The sequence below is a fragment of the Triturus cristatus genome, chromosome 4_2 (assembly GCF_964204655.1).
Source record: "Triturus cristatus chromosome 4_2, aTriCri1.1, whole genome shotgun sequence".
In the NCBI taxonomy this organism is placed as follows: domain Eukaryota; kingdom Metazoa; phylum Chordata; class Amphibia; order Caudata; family Salamandridae; genus Triturus; species Triturus cristatus.
Window position 1 is genome coordinate 245,149,714 of NC_140586.1, and position 21,364 is coordinate 245,171,077.

Genomic DNA, 21,364 nt, shown 5'->3' on the forward strand with positions numbered 1-21,364 from the left:
CACCATACCGCGTGCCTCCCACCGAGTGCAGCAGGGGGGTCCCCTCGCAGGCCCTCTGCTCCTTCCAGGCCGCCCTGCCGTACGAGAATGGCCACTCCTCTCTCGCCTGAAGCCCGGATGGGCCGGGAGGGCCCGGGGGCGGCAGGGCCTTTCAGGGTGGGGGGTGGTCCCAGCTCTGGCAGGCACTGCCATTCGGTTTCCCCCCCATTTCAGGGGTCCTGCCGGGTGAGCGAGAGGTCTTTCTCTGGAGGGCCCACCATTCTGCCCCTCCCAGAGTGAGTAACAGGGACCAGGGGCCACTCCGTCCCTCTGTCAGGTCCTCCCCCGGAGGAGGAAGACCAGCTGAGGCCCGGTCCTCACCCAAGCATCCCATGGGGCCACGGACTGCTCCGCCGGCCTGGGCGCATCAGGGCTGGGCCGGGCCCTGTGCCTAGGGTGTGCTTGCAGGAGGTGGCCAAGGGTTTCGGGCTGGCGCCGTCCAACGCTCAGGCTGCTCCGCCGTTAATGATCCTTCTGCAGGTTCACCTATGGAAACCTTGTTACGACTTACTTCCTCTAGATAGTCAAGTTTGATCGTCTTCTCGGCGCTCCGCCTGGGCCGTTACCGACCCCAGTGGGGCAGATCCGAGGACCTCACTAAACCATCCAATCAGTAGTAGCGACTGGTGGTGTACAAAGGGCAGGGACTTGATCAACGCGAGCTTATGACCCGCACTTCCTGGGAATTCCTAGTTCATGGTAAAGAATTGCAATCCCCAATCCCTATCACAAACCGGGTTTAGCGGGTTACCCGCACCTGTCGGCGAAGGGAAGAGACAGGTTGATCCATTCAGTGTAGCGCATGTGCAGCCCCAGACATTTAAGGGCCTCACAGACCTGTTATTGCTCGATCTCGTGTGGCTGAACGCCACTTGTCCCTCTAAGAAGTTGGACACCGACCGCTGAGAGTCGCATAACTAGTTAGCATGGAGAAGTCTCGTTCGTTATCGGAATTAACCAGACAAATCGCTCCACAAACTAAGAACAGCCATGCACCACCACGCACAGAATCGAGAAAGAGCTATCAATGTGTCAATTCTTTCCGTGTCCAGGCGAGGTTTCCAGTGTTGAGTCAAATTAAGCCGCAGGCTCTACTCCTGGTGGTGCCCTTCCGTCAATTCCTGTAAGTTTCAGCTTTGCAACCATACTTCCCCGTAACCCAAAGACTTTGGTTTTCCGGAAGCTGCTCGGTGGGTCATGGGAGTACACCGCCGGATCGCTAGTCTGCATCGTTTATGGTCAGAACTATGACTGTATCGGATAGTCTTCGAACCTCCGACTTTCGTTCTTGATTAATGAAAACATTCTTGGCTAATGCTTTTGCTTTGGTTCGTCTTGCGCCGGTCCAAGAATTTCACCTCTGCGGCATAATACGAATGCTCCCGGCCGTCTCTTAATCATGGCCCCAGTTCCGAAAACCAACAAAATAGAACCAGAGTCCTATTCCATTATTCCTAGCTGAAGTATTCAGGCGCCCGGCCTGCTTTGAACACTATTTTTTTCCAAAGTTAACGCTTCAGACCCCAGGACACTCAGTCAAGAGCATCAAGAGGCGCCGAGAGGCAGGGGCTGGGACAGGCAGTAGCTCACCTCACGGCGGACCGCCAGCTCGATCCCAAGATTGAACTACAAGCTTTTTAACTGCAGCAATTTTAAAATACACTATCGGAGCTGGAATTACCGCGGCTACTGGCAGCAGACTTGCCCTCCAATGGATGCTTGTTAAAGGTTTTAAAGTGTACCCATTTCAATTACTGGGCCTCTAAAGAGTCCTGTATTGTTATTTTTGGTCACTACCTCCCTGACTCGGGAGTGGGTAATTTGCGCACCTGCTGCCTTCCTTGGATGTGGTAGCCGTTTCTCAGGCCCCCTCTCCGGAATCGAACCCTGATTCCCCGTGGTCACCATGGTAGGCACAGAAAGAACCATTGAAAGTTGTTAGGGCAGACATCCAAATGTATTGTCGCCGTCACGGGGACGTGCGATCGACCCAAGGTTATCGAGTCACTAAAGCAGCCGGGAGAGGCCGGATTGGTCTTGGTCTGAGAAAAGCACGTATCCCGGTAGGTCAGCGCTTGTCGGCATGTATTAGATCTAGAATTACCACAGTTATCCAAGTAGCAGATGGAGCGATCATAGGAACTATAATTGATTTAATGAGCAATTCGCAGTTTTACTGTACCGGCAGTGTGTACTTACTTGTGCATGGCTTAATCTTTGAGACAAGTATATGCTACTGGCAGGATCAACCAGGTAACCACACCTGCTGATGGGGTGGGTTAGGGAGCCGCGGGCCTGTCTCCCCGAACGGGCAACCTTCGCACACCCCCTCCCTCTTGGGAGCCTGCTAAGGGAAGTAGCCCACACGCCTGGGCAGGAGGGCTCGCTTGAGGGGTGGAGAGGTGTGGTCGTACAGGCACTGGCGGGCCCAGCCATCTCCACCGGAAGAGAGGCTGGCCGAGGCGCAGCCTCAGCGAGATGTAGGGGTGCTGAAGCCTGGCTGTGGTAGCATCCCTCGGAACAGTTGTTCCGAGCTGCTATGAACATGTGCTGGGCGGAGAGGGGTGACAGCTTGGCATGCTGGGCCTACTGACATGCCGGGTGGCAGAGTCTGAGGGCCTAGCGCCACCCGACCCCTGCCGCTCGGGTCGGACCACCGAGGAGCACGAGCAGCCGGGGCCACTAAGCTTTTGCTCTGCTGGTAGTCTGGCCAAGCAGTCCATCCCTAAACCGACAGAGTGCTGAACCAATCGGAGTACATCCAAGGCCTCCCCTGGCAGGCCGCCCTGCATATGGGATGCTGGCTTCGCGAGTCTGCCTGCTCCCGGGGCGAGCAGGCCCGGAGCAAAGGCCCATTAGGTAGGGGCGGAGATGCAGGCATGGACCGGGCAGGTGGGCAGGCCTGGGTGCTGCCTTCCACTGTCTCTGAATCGCCCGACCTCACGGAGGTCTGACTGACCCTCTCCCTAGTAATCCGGAGGAAAAATACCCTTCTTTCTTGTAATCCGTGCACACAAGGTGACAGAGGGGACCCAAGGCGCGAATGTTCTCGACCTCCTGGAGCCCTTGCTGGGATCGGGGAGGCAAATGAGCCCTCAGCGGGACTTCCAGGGAAGCCCAGCCATCTGGTCAACCTACTGAAAAGCATTGGGCACGTCCAGATGGCCGAGGGAATACATGCGACCAGTTGGCCAAAGGGAAAGGCGCGACCAGATTGCCGGGCTCGAAGGGCAGCAATCTGGTTGTTCTGTGCCCTAACGAAAGGGTTAGCGGGCGCAGAGGTATGGTGGGCCAGAGGCCCGGGGCCCCAGCTGGGCCTCAGCCATGGGGCTGCGAGGGGGGGGGGGCCCCGACAGGCCCTCCGACCTAGGGCCCACAGACACCTTGACAAGCAGGTGAAGTGGGGAGGTCCACACGGGACCAATGGACCCCACCCCAGGCCCTCAACATAGCTGCAGGCCAGGGGATGGGGCCCAGGGCTAGAGCACCCGACCCAAGGCCCGGAGGAGCCTCTGGACCCAGCCAGGGCTCCCGGGCCCAGAGGCGCAGGGGAAGCCCGGGCCCACAGGACGCTGTCCCGGGCACCCTGCCATGTGGCAGGCCAGAGGATGGAGCCCAAGGTGGGGAGGCCGCCCTCCCCTGGGCCCTTAGGGGCCCCCTGACTGGAGCCCCTGAACCCAGCCAAGCAGGGGGAGGTTCCCCGGGCACAACGGAACCCTGTCTCGGTCTTTGGCAGAACGGCAGGCCGGGGGATGGGGCCCAAGGCTGGAGCACCCGACCTGGGGCCCGGTGGGGCCCCTTGACCCAGCAAGTCTCCCTGGCCCAGAGTCGCAGGGAAAGCCTCCCCGGGCCAGCGGAACCCTGCCATGCGACAGGCCCAAGGACAGAGCCCAGGTGAGGCTGCCCTTCCCGTTCCCCAGACAGAGCTCTTGAACCCAGCCAAGCGAGGGGGGGGGGGTCCCCAGGCCCGGCAGGAACCCAATCTCTAGCCCCTGGCGGAGTGGCAGGCCAGAACACTGTGCCTGGGGGCCCTAGGCCCCGTCAGGGTTCCCGGGTAGATGCGAGGCCTCCCAGGGCCCGCAGGCCCCCATACTGGGCACCACACCACACATTGGGCCGGGGACGGATCCCCGGGCTGGAGGAGGGGACATCCTGGCCAGTCCAACTGCCGGCTCAGGACTGCTAGGCCAAGAGGTGTTTGAGTACCCTGTCCCTAGTAATACGGAGGAAGGGTACCCCCCCCTTTCTGGTCACCCGTGCGCCAGGCCAGGGTTATCTGGGAGCCTGCCCGGGCATGAGGGACCCCCGTCCTGGGCACACAGACCCTCGGCTGGCTGCAGGACGCGGGCTCCTGTTCCACAGATTTTTTTCATAGTTCTGTGGAACTCGGTGTACTGGCACTACACCAACTCCGCCCAGGGTTAGTCAATATGGGAGGCAGCACATTTTCCAAGTTTCTCTGCTTCTGTCATACCACAAGTGAAGGATAGATTTGGGTGTAGAGGGAAATGTTTAACTGGGCTTTCTTTCAATAAATGACCGATTGAGGGGGTAACAAAGCAGTTTTTAGGAAAGCACTTCTGAGATCAAAATCCGGATATTAAACCGGATTTATTAATGGCCAGCAGTGTCTAAAATTCAGTTATCGACTAACAGCCCATGGTGAAAAATAGAATTCCTGCAATTTGGAATATCAAAATCTTTGTTCAAACATTTTTATTAAGTTTTACATTGATTATGGAAAATACAGTACACTTCAAGAGGTGACAGTATCCATCACACTGGGGTTTGTCCTGAAAGTTGACAATACTCGTAATACAAGATTTGTACTACAAGATATCCTTAATGGAAAGGATTACATTCAGAGTAAGGGACGTAAAAAGTATGAGGTTAAAACAAGGGTAACATCCTACCATAAACATCCCTAGGAGGATTGAGAATTATCCCCAATGGTGGAGAGACATCTAATACCCCTCAATAGAAGTGAATTTACCCAAGCAGTAATATAAAAACAAACACCAGCAACGAAAGAAATAAAGCAAAGAAAAAGGAAAGAGAAAAAAGGAAGTAAAGAAGATGAGAGAGGGAGGAAGAGGGGACTATGGTGTGCAAGATTGACAGGACCATCATTCCAAAACTGAATATAGACCCCACCTGTAGGCACCCGAAGTGCATTTCACAGGCTTGCTGTGCGTTTCATGAACTACCATCTGAGATGGTTTGCTTTCTAGGGAGTCCTATAAGCGTCTGGAGCTGTTGGAGGAGTGAAGCCCTACATATATTGTTATCTTCACTTCTAATATAACATCGCATGTTCCACCATTATTTGAAAGGGATTGCTGAGTGATTTCCACGCCATCGGAACCACATTGGTGCCCACCGACAGTTGCAGGTTTAACAACATCATGTTTGGCTCAGATAGCACTGGTGTTCATGTGCACCCTGTTAGCCCCAATAGAGCTGACAAGAATTCAATCTTGTGCAGCATCCCAAAGATATCGTATAGCAGGTTTTGAATTTTTCTCCATTTTTTTACCATTTTACAGGAAATGAGCATGTGATCTAAGGAAGCTGTGCAGTTCTCGCATCTCCAACAGACATCCAATATGGGCAGGCCGATCTTATGTAGTCTAACTGGTGTTCAAAAAGTTTTATGTATAGACCAAAGTCTAGTTTGTGCTAGGAGCGGGGTGATTTTTGCTTTGAAGTGGTAAAGCCATATTTTCTTCCACAATGCATTCGAGAAGGGCATGTTATGTGAAGCTTGGGAGTGGGATGTCCATTTTTTTCCCAGCTCTCAACAAATGTTTGACTGGTTCAAGCAATTTGTAGAGTTGTGACGCAGAGTGCCCAGGCTTCCTAAACTTACCAAAATTCTTGCACAGGTTAGAAAAGGTTATAGGGTGGTCTCAAGTACCCAGGTCACTTATGTTGTTTCTGCCTCTATTGGCACAAATTTCCCAATATATTGTTTTCCCCTCCATTTTAATTTTATGGTTCTGCCACAGAGAGGCCTCTTCTGAGCTGGACATTCTCCTAGTTAACAGTATATCTTTCCGGCGAAGAGCAGATACTGTGTTTACTATTAGGAACTTTAAGTGTTCCAGAGGCAGTTTTGCTATATGGCGTATAGATAATGTTGATATGAGAGGGAGTGGGTTGACTCATTGGGCCTCAATATGCAGCCATGGGTGGGGTGGGGTCATCTACCTGCCTCTTGCACCACCTGTACCTATATACGTGGATCATACAGGTTCATTTGCTCTGCTGTTTGCTGGATTGTGGGGGCGTTGTAGTGGCGGTCAATCGGTCCTTAAGCCTACCTTGCTCCAGTCAGTTGAAGGGTGGAGAAATGAGCTCTGGTCGCGTTTTGTGGGAGCGTTTTTGATCAGGGGTTTATTTTTTGCTTTTTAGTGTATCTGTTGGTCTTACATCTTTCTACTCTCTACCCTTGCCTTTACCCATTCCAAACTCCTCCAACACATGACAGACAGGCCCGTCTTAAGACACCATATCTCCATAAAGCAGCATGAACCTTACAGACCCATTATGGCTCCATCAGACATCCGCTGGTGCTCGATGCATTTCCCAATAATTATTTCCCCACATACCCAACTGCTTCCACATACACAAAGAGGGTGGGCACGCAAGCTTATAATATCTGACCACTCTACACAGCTACTGCAGTATTTAGACATAATGCCATCCACCATTAACATTTTCTCATCAAATACAAAGGGTCTGAACCAACCTGTCAAATGAAAAACAATTGCGGAATACTGCAATAAGCTAAAAAGGGGATATCTTATTACAGGAAACACCTTGAGTCCATTAAGGATGCTAGATTTTACTCCAGGTGGGTGCCGGAGGTTGCAAAAACAGTTGGACAGAATGCATAACAATGTCATACATTCACCCCAGTACAGAGATCTGGGCCTAAATCCATCGTTTTTTTGCTCACCATGCCACCCCAGTTTGGACCTGGCCATATGCAAATCAGTTTTGACCCTGTGCCTCATGGGAACAGTCCAGTCCAAATTGCCAAGCCAGGTCCTCCCTGAACCGGAAACAAGCATCCTAGGACCGGTTTCGGTGTTTCACCCCACTTCAGCCAGGATAGCTTGATTCCAGTGGCATGGAGAGCACGGGACTCACGTCTGAGCAAGCCCGTCCCACTCGGGGTGACAAATGCAAGGTGCCGGAGGTTGGGTTTGCCCCAGCAATACAGAAGAAAAATAGGGTCCTTACCATAATTTCAAAAACGTCTGAAATCACAGTGCTGTCTCGCACGGAATTTTGTATTGTGAATATTTATGCCCCAAATTACAACTCGGTAGAATTCTGGAAAGAACTGGACAAACTAATCTCAGAGCTGCCGTATAACTTAGAAGTGATACTTGGGAGGGGGGGGGGGGGATTTCAGCCTTCTGATGGATGGGTCCCTAGTTAGGCTATCGAAACAAACTCCTTAGTAAGATCACAAACATAACATGATGCGAAAATAAACTGGTTGATGTATGGAGACATTTTACTCCCTTTCGCATAACTTTCTCCAGGATCAATTATAGTTCGCAAACGCTGCTGGTTATGTCCAGAGATCCCAAAATTGAAGCAATTGTTATCTCAGACCATGCCTGTGTATCCTTGGAACTTGACCTAGGGGAACAAAGCAGGGAACACACAGGGAAAACACTGGCTAACTACCTGAACTACACTAACCGATCACTTATACCTGCAATTAGAAACACAGCTGGGCATTTGGCATTATCTACCCAGGGCATCTTGGATACCTTTAGGCAATTCTATTCTGACCTATATAACTCCAATAAAGCAATAGCCATAGACAGGTGTAATGAATATCTACATTCCTGTGTCCTTCCACACATAAGCCAGGCAGACCAACTTAATTTCAATCTACACATTGATGAGAGAGATTCTGAAAGCCATTCACAGCCCTAAATCTGAGAATGCACTGGGTCCAGACGGGTATTGAGGTAAATTCTATCAAATATTTTCAGACCTGGTGACGGTCCCATTGAAAGCAGTCGTCCACCAATTCCCAGAATCTTGGTCCATGTCTGGCACGGCAACTGAGGCCACACTAATGGTCATCCCAAAGAAGGGGAAGGATCTGGATGCCAAATTATGGACCCATATCGTTATTCAATCTTAATTACAAAATATATACCAAAATTATCGCGCACAGGCTTGAAACATTAAAACTAATTCCTCCTACTTAGACTGGTTTTCTCAAGGGGAGACTTGCCGCGGACAATATTAAGACTAGTCTGTCATGCACTTAAAGATAAACTTATTGAATCCCTGGCAGCAGCTCAGGCACTCTATGCCGAAAAAGGCATTTGAAAAGGCCTCTTGGTCCTCCCTACAATCAACACTACACAAATATCACTTAGGGAGGATTTTATAAGCATGGCGATGGCTGTATACTCAATTGTGAAAGTCACGGCAAATGGTCACCTTTCCCAATCCTTCCCACTGTCTCAAGGCACATGACCGGGCTGCCCGCTCTCCCCGCTGCTTTTCCTACTGGTTGAGCCATTGCGCACAGCTTTCAAACACAACCATAATATTAAGGGTGTCCACTTAAGCTCCGGTAGACAACTAGTCACGGCATATGCAGTTGATGTTCTTTTTTACTGAAGAAGCAGATTTGGCCATAGCCCATATTATGCGAGAGACAAAGATACTCTTCGGTCTCTGGTTACTCCATCAACCGTGACAAGACAGAGGCCTTTCAGCTAAATGTCCACTGCAGTCAGACGGTGATTGCTGACTCTGGCCTGAGGTGGCAATCCAACTAATTTAAATGCTTGGGTGTCTACTTTGACAAAGATTTAAAAATCTCACATGCTACTAATGAAAACAAAAACCTGTCCCAAATAAAAGACCTATTGAATGCATGGTCCCCTAAATATATCACTTGGTGGTGTCGAGCTGAGACAATCAAGATTATGATAGCCCCATTGCTTAACTTCTTCTCAAGTATATTACCCATCACCCTTGCCGCCTCCTTTTTAGGTCTCGTCTAGGCAGCACGCATGCGCTGCTCTAGGAGGGCCTTTAGCCATCGGTCTTCACTTTTCAAGCACTGCACCCATGCTTATGGCGGCATGCACCTTGTGGGAGCGAACAGCGGCGCACCACAAGCATGAGTGCAGTGCTTGAAAAGTGAAGACTGCGCGTGCACGCACCACTCCCAGGCTTGTTAGGTCTCGCATACACAGGGCGCAAGCGCTGCTTTGGAGACCTTTAGGCCCGCCTTTCAGTCCCTTCTTTTTTTTTATATTATCTGCTCACATTTGTTAGGTTTCCTTGCCGCTTTTCTTTCCATCAGGCAACTCTGATCCTCTGCCTCTTTGTATCTTTCCTTCCTTGGCTTTCAGTGCATCCATCGGTTGTATCCATTCTACTCCTAGTTGATTCGGGATCTAAATATGCTATTTTCCGGAGAACCCTAGATGGGTTCTGATTTATCGGGACCTTTGCAGCCATCCTTATAACCTTTCTTTTAAATGTAGGACACATCTGACTCTGGCCTGTCCTTGTGCTCTTTCTCAGCAAGTGACTGAAAGCAGCCTCCTCTCGCTCCATTTTTTTCTCGCTCTCTTCCTTCACCTCTTATTTGGTCTCTCCATTGCCGTACTGTTCACAACTGCAGCTGCACACGAGGGGTGGGACTGTGGGACCCACCATGCTGCAGCCAGTATGTTCCGGACTCTAGTGCCGAGGATCAAAGACCCAACTCCGCTTAATAGCCCAGTAGCCGAAAGGCCGGGACGCACACTGAGGGCTCTGAGACCTCTCGCAGGAGAACAGCTGCAGCTTGCTCTACGCCACCAGGAGCACTTATTGACTGGACATGTCTCGCCACTGCTCCACACACTGCATGGTAAGCATTTGGAACTGGTTTTAAAAAACTACATTCCCAGACTACCACTGTGTAAACTCGCATGCAGCGGCCATCTTGGTTGTTTTACTTTACATCTGTGCCTACATGACGTCTCGCATACTCTGGCACTCTCACAGCAGGTCTTCCATTCTCTGACTCGGCTGTCTCTCAGTCACTTGTCTGTTGTGTGTCTATCACCTATCCTTCTAATCTGTCTCGCTTTCGGTCTATATTTCTCCCACCTGTCACTGCGTACTCTTTAGTCCCACTCGTCTGTCTCTCGATCTCTCCCGTCTCTGTGGTGTCATATTCCTGCTCTTCCTTTCCTTATTTTCCCTTCATCGTCTTTCCACTCTACCGCATCTCCCTCGACCCCTAAACTCTGTGCTTGTAAATAAGCCCCCTAGTTTTGAGGCGAACTTCCTTTTGGCCCACCATAAGCACCCCCCTTACGCGATAATTGCTTTTTATTGGTATAACGGAAGCTCTGCTTCCCACTGGATGAGTCGTACAGTCTGCAGTTCCTCTGGGAATTTCCAGCCAGAGGCAGCCCTGCTGGTGGCGGCTGCAGGGGTCTTTTCCACCCTTGCTCGTCCCTCCTTTGATACCCGTGTGCCCTGTTCCCATGCCCTCCCCGCCACCCCTCCAAACTCCGACAGAAAAAAGTGAGATTCGGAGAGTTGGTGTCACACCGTCTGACACTTCACTGCTGAGTATGTGATTTCATGATTCATGCGTCTAACGTATCCACGAAACTATGCGAGCGCAGCAAGCAGTGCGAACCCCGTGAGGGGAAACCCGGAACGTTGGAGAGCGTGAATGAAGCGCTACTGTGAAGGATTCCTCCCAGACAGTGCGCTCTTGCTTTAATAATGGAAAACAGAAATCACTTCCTAGAAGTGACCCCTACATTGGCGAGCGGTCATAGCTTCCAGTTCTGGCGGATCTGCTCAGCCTTTCAGCCTCCCGGTGTCCTGGTTAGTGGAGATTAATAATTCTCTTTTTTTTTATTGAGCAGAGCAATAGGTTCAAGAAATACATAATATACAACAAATCATTTTCATTAAAATTCAAACCAGTTTCTACAAAAAATCTCAGAATGGCAATCTCACAATACTTGATTTAAAATGACAGAACTAAAAATATAGCAGCTAGTTATATACTTTTTCGCTAAAAACAAAAATGCAAGTTTATCCTAAAGCACAGCAACAGAGGGAAATTCCCAATACATTGAGGGAGCTAATGCCAGTAAAGTGTTAGCGCCCTAACCAAGATATCAAATACATTCTAAAAAAGTGCTAAAACTATTAAAAGTGCAGGTGCTACTAAAGTGCGATAAGAAAAAGTACTAATGCATTTTAGAAAAGACAATGCTATATTAATTTACCAACCCGGATGCTATGATATCTTTAAATTTTTCCAATTTATTAAAAAACTTCAATTTTTTTCTAATTTTTTAGTAGCTCCTGCCCTCCTAGCATATGCTTACTCAAATTTTCGGGTCCTTTTCATTTTATTAAACCACTACAGATGAGAAGGTGCTTCACTGGATTTCCAATTCTGCAGAATTAGGGAGCGAGCCACCATGCATGAATAAATACAAAGGCTTTTTCGGGTTCTGATAGCATCTTATCTTCTTTACTGATACCAAACAAGGCAGCTTCAGCCTCAAGCATGCTATTCTTACCAATAACTCTGCCAATATCCAAAAAACTGCCTCCAAAAAAAGCCTGAGTCCTGAACATGCAAAAAAAGTATGGTACCATCCACCCTCCCCATCTGTTTGGCAGCGAAAACACCTATTTTCTACCCCTGGAAATCTTTTTTGTAGGGCTGCCGGTGTTAAATAGGAGAGCCATCTTGAGAGGAAGGCCATCCTTTTGAAATTAGCAGCGCGCAAAGATTTACTGCCTAGATGGCACATTAGCTCCCATTCCTTCCCATCTAGCCTACATCCGGTCTCCCGAGTTATTTTTACCGGATGAGTCTCAATTACAGAAGCCTGTCCCTGCGTATGAAGTAGCCTATACCAGTTGCCCACCCCTTTAATATTGGCTCCATACAGGGCTATCACATTGATTGGGGGAGTCCAAAATCCCACTGGTATTTGTTAGCAGATGGACAATGCGTAAATATTCAAAAAAGGTCGGCCTCCGGTGGCCTTCCGCCCGTGTCATTACATCTTGCCAGGAGATCGGCCTATTTTGGACTATAAAATGCCTTAGCTCTGAGAATCCGCAGCCTTCCCAAATATTTATATGCGTTAGTTGCAACTAGAGACCAAGACTCCTGCTTTCTCTTAATTTTTAATATTGGAGACCAGATGAACCTGTCTTTTTAAAAAAGGGCTGGAGTCTAAAAACAATCTTTTATTGTCTTAGAACGTGTCTTTTTTGGAAGATTGGAAATTTTTAAAAACACTTGGGTTCGTTCTCCAATTTCTTGAGTCATTATAACTATAAAAAAAATCTATCGCTAGTAGGATTAGATCCTAACCAGCCAGACACTAGATCTAAAAAAGCGGCCTCATAATAAGTTCTCAAATGAGGCAGCGCTAAACCCCCTTGTACTGTTGGTAATTGGACCACGTTCAATTTTACCCTCGGACTTTTCTTGCCCCAAATAAATTCCCTAAATAAGGTATCCATTTCATTAAAGTATGACTGATTTATTTTAATCGAGACATTAGAAAATAAAATAAGCAGCGGGAGTATGGACATTTTAATCAATGAAACTCTACCCACTATCGATAGGGGGAGTAGTGTCCATTGCTCCAGCAGCTTCTTGATCTTGCCCTTCATTTTTACAAAGTTGAGCTTAAATAGCGGATGATACTGATTAGATACGTATGTCCCAAGGTATCTAATTGGATCAGTTTTTGCTGGTTGTGTCTTTAGACAGGAGGGAAAAGTATTCAAATCAGCATTAAGGGCAAGAACCTCAGTTTTATTTGCATATATTTTGTACCCGCCTATTTGCTCAAATTCCGAGAATCCCCTCAGGGCTGTTTTGAGGTTCTCTTTATCAGGAATCAGATATAAAATATCAGCGAAGAGTTTTAATTTAGCCATACCAAATAACGAGGGTTGGATAGCAGCGTTATTACTCCTCTTTAAAACCAGAGGTTCTATAAAAAAAGTAAAAAGTAATGGCGAAAGCGGGCAGTCGTGCCTGGTTCCACGGTTTATATTTATAATTCCTGCACAGTTTGAGTTAATTATGACCTGGGCAGTAGCCCCCTGGTAGATATTATGTAACATATTAACCACCTGTGGAGGAAACCCGAACCGCCGCAAAGTGAAAAACAAAGTTTTCCAGTTTACAAGATCAAAGGCTTTCTCCGCGTCAATCATTACAATACTAGCCGGGATGGAATTTGTATTAAAATAATCCAAGCATGTATTAAAAACTGAGTATTGGCCGCCATTGATCTACCGGCTATAAAGCTGGTTTGATCTCTATGAATTGTTTCTTGGGCGGCAAATAAACGCTCTGCCCATACCTTCATCAAAAGTTTATAATCGGAATTCAACAAACTAATGGGCCTATATGAATTTATATCTTCCGGATTTTTATCTTTAACAAAAGAAACAGTTATTGCTTCTTTAAAAACCTCTGGAACTGCACCACCCCTTTTAACGAAATTAAATACATTTTTCTACTGAGTAGTAAGTTCTTTTGAAAATACCTTATAAAACTCGATGGGAAAGCCGTCCTCCCCACATGCTTTTGCCCCGGCTGTTGATTTAATAGCTGCTGAGATTTCGCTAGCTTCTACTTCCCTTCCCAATTCACCAATCCGGTTATCTGATAGTTTGGACACATTCAAATTTATAAAATATTCCTGGATTTGTCCCTCCTCCACTAAACACTCAGTGGAGTATAACTGGTGGAAATGAACAAAAGTCTGTAAAATATCACTACCGTTAACTATTTCTTATCCAGTCGGAGGGTCTAGAATTCTAGTTATTGTTGCCAATTCTTGTTTTTTCCTTGTGGAATTTGCTAGAAATTTGCCAAGTAACTGGCTCTCTTCATAGACCCTCTGCTGAAAACTTTGTGAGTTGCAAACCTCTTCTAAAACAAAACAAACCCCTCAATGCTGTTCTTGCCGTCTCATATTTATTGGGAAGAAGCTGGAGTTGGAGAACATATTCCCGATCAACCCCAGTTTGCAATTGGGCTATCTTAGTCCGCCGGATATTAGACTGGGCGGCCGTGTAGGCTATTATCTGCCCTCGAGCTGCTGCCTTAAACCCCCCCCCACACTGAAAAGGGGGCAGCCGTGTTTTCATTAGTCTTAAAATACTCCAGAATCCACTCTGAATCTTTTAACCCTGTCTTCATTTTGCAAAAGGAGACGATCCAGCTGCCACCTGGAGCGTTCCCCACATCTTCCCCCAAGCACTATTTCTATCCCAACATAAGCATGGTCTGAAAACGGATTGCAGGCCATGCCAGAATCTTGAATCTGAAGGGATCTGGAGGCAAGTCTATTCGGGATGCTGTCCGAAAACTATGTGAATAGCAGGTGTAAAATTCTTTATCAGGATTGGCATTCCGCCAGGGGTCCACCAATTGATATTCTTGTATAATGGTTCCCATTATTTTTTTTGTATTTAGTTTTAATTGTTTATTTTTATTTGATGTGTCTTTCTTTATATCCAGTATGAAATTATAATCCCCACCAAATACCACCTGCCCGGGAGATCCTATCAACAAATCATTAATTTGAGTCAAGGGTGTAATTCATCTGAAATTGGACCATAGTAATTTATGAAATTTAACGTTTTCCCGTATAGCTTGGCTATTACCCATAACCACCTCCCATGTGTATCCCTGTGTACTTGAATACATTGTCAGGGAAGTTAGCTAGAGAAGTAGATTGCTACTCCTCTAACTGCAGCTCCTGAAGATGCAAAAAAATCTTTTGAAAAAACCTTGGGTATAAAAAGTTGGAGAATTAGATTTCAGATGCGTCTCCTGTAAAAACAAAAAACTTGGGGATTTAATGAGGATAGCCATCTAATAAGAGCCCCATATTTCTTTCTATTTAATATTCCATTAGTGTTAACTGATAGGATCTTGCATTTACTGGTTTCCATGATAAATCTTTTCTTGTACTTTTCCTAAACTTTCAGAACCTTCAGAAGCTTCTGCTCGTGCTCTTTCCTACTATACCGCCTTATCCACCCAAAAAAAAACCCCACCCCTTGAAATGTGGAAAAGACCCTACCACCCACACTAGCCACATTTTACCCCTCCCATCTAACTTCCTGGGTGTCATGAAATTACACCATCGGTAAAAAAAAAAAAAAAAAGAAATCAATCCAAATTTATCCAAAGTCTATACACTAATTGTGGGAGAGACCCCTTTCTTTTTTTCCCCCTTTCTCCTGTTGCCCCCCCCTTTTTCAATTACCAAGAGGTTGACCTAAGTAGATAAAACCAATATCATCAATACTCTTAGTTACCAATTCACAGTAGCCTATCGATGAATACATTACATTGCTTCTCATTGAGTCTCATAGCCTGCCCCACTTAAATCTCTGGATGGGGCGCCCTTAATATTGCCATAACTGCTAGTGACTGTGTATATACTATTTTCTCAGGCACTAGATGCTGCTGAAACCTCGTTTAACAGAGCCTGGGCCTCATCAAGGTCTGAAAACATGAAAAACTTTCCTTTAACTAAAACTCAGTTTAGATTGCTGAGCAATTGATGCTTGCGTGCCATAAGCCTTAAACAAATGCAAAATTTTGACAAATTCGTTTCTCCTGCGTGCAGCAGCAGCAGTCATATCCGAGAATATAAGACACTTATTAGTCAAATTCACCGTAAACTGTCTCTGCTGGATAGCTTTTGTCAAAATCCTCTCCTTTATACGGAAGTCCGTGAAATTTAACAAGATAGTTCTTGGTATTGTAGAATTTCAAAATGGTCGCGCTGGAACTCGATGAGCTCTTGTAATGGTGAGGTCACTCTCAAACTCGGGTAAGACATGTTTGATAAATTAGTTTACCCATGGGAGGGGTTGGGAGCCTTCTATCCCTTCCGGAACCCCAACAATCCGGAGGTTGGACCTCCGAGAGTGATTTTCAAGTTCCTCCAGTTTGCTCGAGGTGATTTTTCCTTTTAGCCGCCTCTTTGGCCTCTCCCATAGCCAAATTCACCTTATCCTCCAGTACAGATATTCTAGATTCCGCTTCCTTCAGTCTTTCGGGAAATCCAGTCATTACTTCCGCGATTTTTCCCAATCTCTGATTCCCATTTGCTGTGGATTTTTATTTCGCGGACCTCTTCTAAAATTAAAATTCAACATATCCCGGATATCTAGCTGAAAGATCCCTTTAGTCTCCATACTCTGAGATGAATTACTTAACGGATCATCAGTTCCAATGCTTATATTTCCCACCAATGGGCCCGCCTGGAACAGCGCAGTTTCTGGCGGTGCTTGCCCTGGAGATCTCGACTGAATATGTGGCAGAGGCTGGAAAGACAACAGACTCCCTGCGGTATCAATCGTAATTCTTCTGCCTACGTCTATCACCTCTTGAGTCTGAGTGGAATTTAACCTAGGCCTAGCATTTCCCCCTATATTTTCAAAACTTGGAGATATAGAGGGTACTGCCGGAGTTTGTGCTTGAATTAAATCCTGCTGTTGATACTGGATTTCCAAGTGATCACTTTCAGAATTTCGTCGGGTTATTGCCTGACTGATGTTTAGTGGGCAATTTTTCTGGAGATCCTGATGAAATCGATCCTGACCCCAGCAGTGATGCCCTCGGTGGTTTAGGAACCAAATTTAAAGTTGGTGAGGAGGACTGAGACAGCTGTAAAATAGATTTCTTTATAAACAGTGGAAAGTCCTTCATTCCTTTATCAGCTTTCCTCGGATCGTCCTGAACTAGGCTACCTTGAGGAGACATAGTTGGAACGGTGGCAGCTTCAGTCGGCGCCAGTACAGCACAAGTCGGGCTGATCGTTTATTCAAATGGCCCTTCACATTGTGGGGAAATCGTGATGGCGGGAGACTTGTCCTCCGAGCTCACAGGGGTACTAATAAGAGCAGAGGAACTAGAGTTGCTTCCCTTATCCGTTTCCTTGGCCCAAAGTGTAGCTTTTCTCGCCTGAACTTGGCTTGGTTTTGAGGAGAGCTGCCACATCTACTTTACTTGATTTGGCAGTGTTCCTTGCATCCTTCTGGGGTTTTCCCATTGTTGCCTCAGGGGTTTTTTTTCTTCCTCCTTCCCCTTTAATTTACTTTATTATTCACCTTTTCTTTTTTTTTTCCTCCTTAATCATTTAATTATTTTTCCCCCTGGCCCAAATTCGGCTTTCCCCCACGAAAAAGTTGCCAACAAGCTCTGTTATTGCTTTCCTTTAAGCCACTGGTGCCTCTGAATATGCCAGTCTCAATTTTACTATTACAGAGTCTCTGCCATTACGGATATTTTTCTGTATTAGAGCGGGTCAGGCCGATATTCAATTGAGCTCACCCGACGTTGGAACAGACGGCATCCCCCAGCGGCAATACCGGTCGTTTTGGGAGAGGAAAGAATGCACGTCTCCCTCTCACCTTCTGGAACACTGCCGCGTCTATCAGCTCCCCTGGTGGCCGTCACAAAGCAATCATCAAGCGAACGGACTCCGGGAAGGGCGCACTTAATCCTGTCGCTTGGCGCCGGGGTCAGGAAGCTGCCTGCTGTGCTTCTCCTCCAGACGCGATGAAGGTTCGCACAAAGGTACGGGTCGCCATGTTTGGGGGTGGGGCAGCCGGTCACCTACGGCTATCTGGAGGCGTGGTTCTCCATAGCCCGTTGCCCTCCGCAACGGCTCAGATTGTATAGAAACCGAGATTAAAAATTCTCGTTCATAAGACGCACGTGACAGAATGAATTATGTATAGGGGCAGGTAAAGTGTTAATATCATGGAGCTCGATAGTCAGTTAATGACATCAGATCCGGCATATATCTGCAAGCCAGCCTGTCTGCCTATCAGGGCTCTGACGTCAGGGCTTTACTTAATGACAGTGAAGAGCACTCACATACGTCTCAATACTTATTTCATGTGTGCTGGGCCTCACCATTCCCTTGAATACATCGTTGCACATAGCCCTCGTTCAAGTAAGCGCCTCGAGGCCAGCGCTACTTGTAAGTAATGCATCCAGGCTGCTGCCTACTTCAACGCTCCTTTCCCAACAGGACCACGCTAATACGGGTTAAATGGCGCTGACTTCCTGGGTAGCAGCTGTACCACAAATGCGCCCGCTGCTTATTACTACAGCACGTCATAATATAACACCCCTCTGGGAGTAGGTAAAAGCCCTTAGTTTGACTGCTTCACAGTTGCAAGCATTATTAAGTGGATATTTGATAGCACTAAAATAGAAATACAAAGGAATCCTGGCGTGTACACGGACGCCACTGCTTCCTGCTGCACAATCCGATCACAGAGTAGTACTGAAACATTGATGCGTGTAGAAAAGTTGGCTGATGTCCTGTTTAAGATTCTATGTCCCTGTGAAAAAGCGGACAACAAACTTAAATAGGTTGTATTCGTGGTAATGATTTTATTTTGATACAGGGCCTGTCTGTGTTTGTAAATAAACCGACGGGCTTTAAGTGGGATGAAAAAACTGAGGCGTCTAGAGACAGAGCATATGCTGCTCTGCGAGGCATGCTATATTCTCGGAGGTTTGAACACACCAACTCAGCTAACAAACATTGGCAAAACCAATAGCTCTAGCTAAACCCAAAGCATCAAAGGTGAGACCCATTGGCTATGCCAATGCTTGTTTAAATCTGTCTACAAGGGGAGGAGCCAAGATGGCGACCGGGACGGCAGCGTAGACTCCCGGCTCCGTGAACCTCCGCATCCCGCACGGATATCCTGCCTGAGATCCTCAACCTGTGCTACGTGGTCGTGTTTCTGAAGGAGAGGGGCTCCCGACTGTGTGACTCCGAGGTTTCTAGCTGCGGTATCACCGGAGAAAACTGCATCTGAACTTTGCGGCCTGTGCGGCCCTGGAGCCGGGACATCGAGTGGTCGCCGTGGCCGGGTGGCAGTGCGACAACAGCGGCCAGTGGTGACTGGGTAGAGTCGGCCCACCGGAGCGGTGCCAAACTCGGCCTACATTTCGGCATGGTCACTTCTACTGCCCAGCGTAGCGGACCGAGTGCATGACCGGGGGTGCAAATCTTAGATCTTCCGGTGACTGCCCCTGCCTTGCTGGTGAGCTGCCCGGCCGCCGTCCGTATCCTGCCCCGATCACTGCGGGCCGCCCCCGGATTTCTACGGGAGCTGGTCCGTGGTGGGGACGACTGTTGCCCGTGATCACGGATAGTTTTTTGCCTGCCCCCGGAACCCGGTCACCCGCGACGTGGACATTGCGACGCTTGTCCCGGCCCCGGTGAGGGTCGGGCATACTTGGCGGCCATCTTTGGGCGATGAAGCCTACCATCCTGTCCGCTGGGCCGCAGCGGGCCTGTGAGCGTACGACTTCTGGGAGTATGGCGGCGAGATCGCAGAGAGCTGAGCTGGGGTACGACGACCTCCTCGAGGCTCTTGGTACTCTTCACTCCTCCTTGGTTCATGGTTTCGTGATCTTGGGGAGTAAGCTCGATGATGTGGCGTCGGAGTTGGGGCAGTGGCGGCCCGCCTGTCCGCACGAACACAGAGACTACCCACACTGCGCGCAGGAGGACGCTGTGGCGGCCACCCCTGAGGTTAGTACACAACTGGACGCCCCGGCCAGTATGCTACAGTGTGTTCGACCTTCTGAGGGCCTGATCTGTCCCGGAGGCGTTGGACCTGAGTGGGATGTGGTGGCCTCATCCCGTACATGCCCTCCTGCGACCCAGGGACAACTCCAGCAACTAATGTCTGCTTTGGCTGCTTCTGCCTCCCTGAACCTTGCATGCAGTGCAGATCCTAGGGCAGCACTGGGAAGCCTGTTTCTTCACGCGGCGGACTGTGTTGATGCTCAGAGACTTCCACCCCACCTGTGTGCGTCGCTTCTCTGTCGTTGTTGGACATTTCTCTGCCTAGGAACATTGGGTATGGTGCTGGGTCGAGGGGTTGGCATGGGCAGAATTCCAAAGAGTGGTCAGGGATAAGGCTGGCCCCTCGGGGGTGGTCGCCTAGTGGACGGGCGGGCTTAGGGGTGGCGTGCTCTCCTGACATGGCTACTGGCACAATAGGTGCATAATGCTCCCCATCGTGGTTTGAGAAGATTGTCTTTGTCTTTGTGCTGTTCCTTGTTCACTTTAGGGGAACCTTACCGTGCGGGAGGGAGAACGCCGGGGGTCTGTTATGAAGGCCCTCCTCCAGTTTATAAATACTTTCTCTACCCCCCCGCCTGGTGGGGGTCCTTTCCTACTTCTTTTTCCCTACTCTCCTATATTTCGGGTCTGGTTCCAGGGCGACAGGCACACTGCTGGGGGGGGGGGGGCGTACTCATCTGCAGAGGTGCAGGGTGGGGGGTTGGGGGAGGGGATTCTGTATTCTTTCATCTCTTTTTCCATGGCCTCCTTTTTCTTCTCTGATTCTTTTTGTTTTTTCTTTTTCTGGGATCAGCGTGATACACCCCCTTTTGCTATGCCTCGTTGCCGTTCCATGTGTTCACAACTTCCGGGGTGTTCTTGGGGAGTTCTGGCGGGGGACTGCGGGCGCAACTGTATATTATGTTCTTCCCCATCCTGATGCTCTTGTGTTTGCGCCATTGACCTAATAGATTGCTGTAAATCGCTAACGTTCATTACTCTGCAGATCCGTGATCGTTGTTTTAAAATTGCTTGTCACCTGATCCTTCTGCCTTGTCTCATCATAAAATGAAAACCTTTTTCTCCTGGTGCCCTACTTACGCTGTTCACAGTATTAGCAGTACGATTTTGCTCCCCGTAGTGCTGCCTGTGTTTGTACTTGTCGTTATTGCTCTGATTGCTTAGCGGCCGGCCCTGGGGGGTTGTAGGCCCATACTTGTTCTTATTGAACTGTCAATAAAGGTTTTCAAAAAAAAAAATCTGTCTACAAACTTGTATCTGAACTCCAATGGAACGGCAAGAATGCCAGAATCTCCCTGAACACAAACTGAATAAGACCAAATGGGGGTCCAGCATCTGACTTCCTATCGTCATCAACTGGCCTTCTGGGCATCCCAAAACCTCAAAATGTTTAAGTTCTTTGTGATTTGTTTTCTGTGAAGAGCACAAACATTCAGGTCGAGCAGTGGCCATCTGTGTCCTTCTGTAAGCTTATCTCCTATACATGCAGTCACATCAGTGCTGCCTCTGGTCACAACGAAGCAGCACAGAAGTTGGTGGAGTACATTTCCACTTCGATATCCACTGAACTTCAATCTGCAGGCACGAAACGGCAACAGAGGAAAAGTAAACTTCTCGTTTGCAACTGT

The 21,364-nt window shown here is 48.2% G+C and overlaps 1 protein-coding gene and 1 pseudogene across 2 annotated transcripts in view; both read right to left on the reverse strand.

The window, feature by feature from the left end:
- Window positions 1–21,364, reverse strand: part of LOC146833558 (E3 ubiquitin-protein ligase TRIM39-like) — a 556,215-nt gene that overhangs the window by 164,080 nt on the left and 370,771 nt on the right. The window lies entirely within an intron of this gene.
- LOC146833561 (18S ribosomal RNA) lies at window positions 503–2,295 on the reverse strand (annotated as a pseudogene).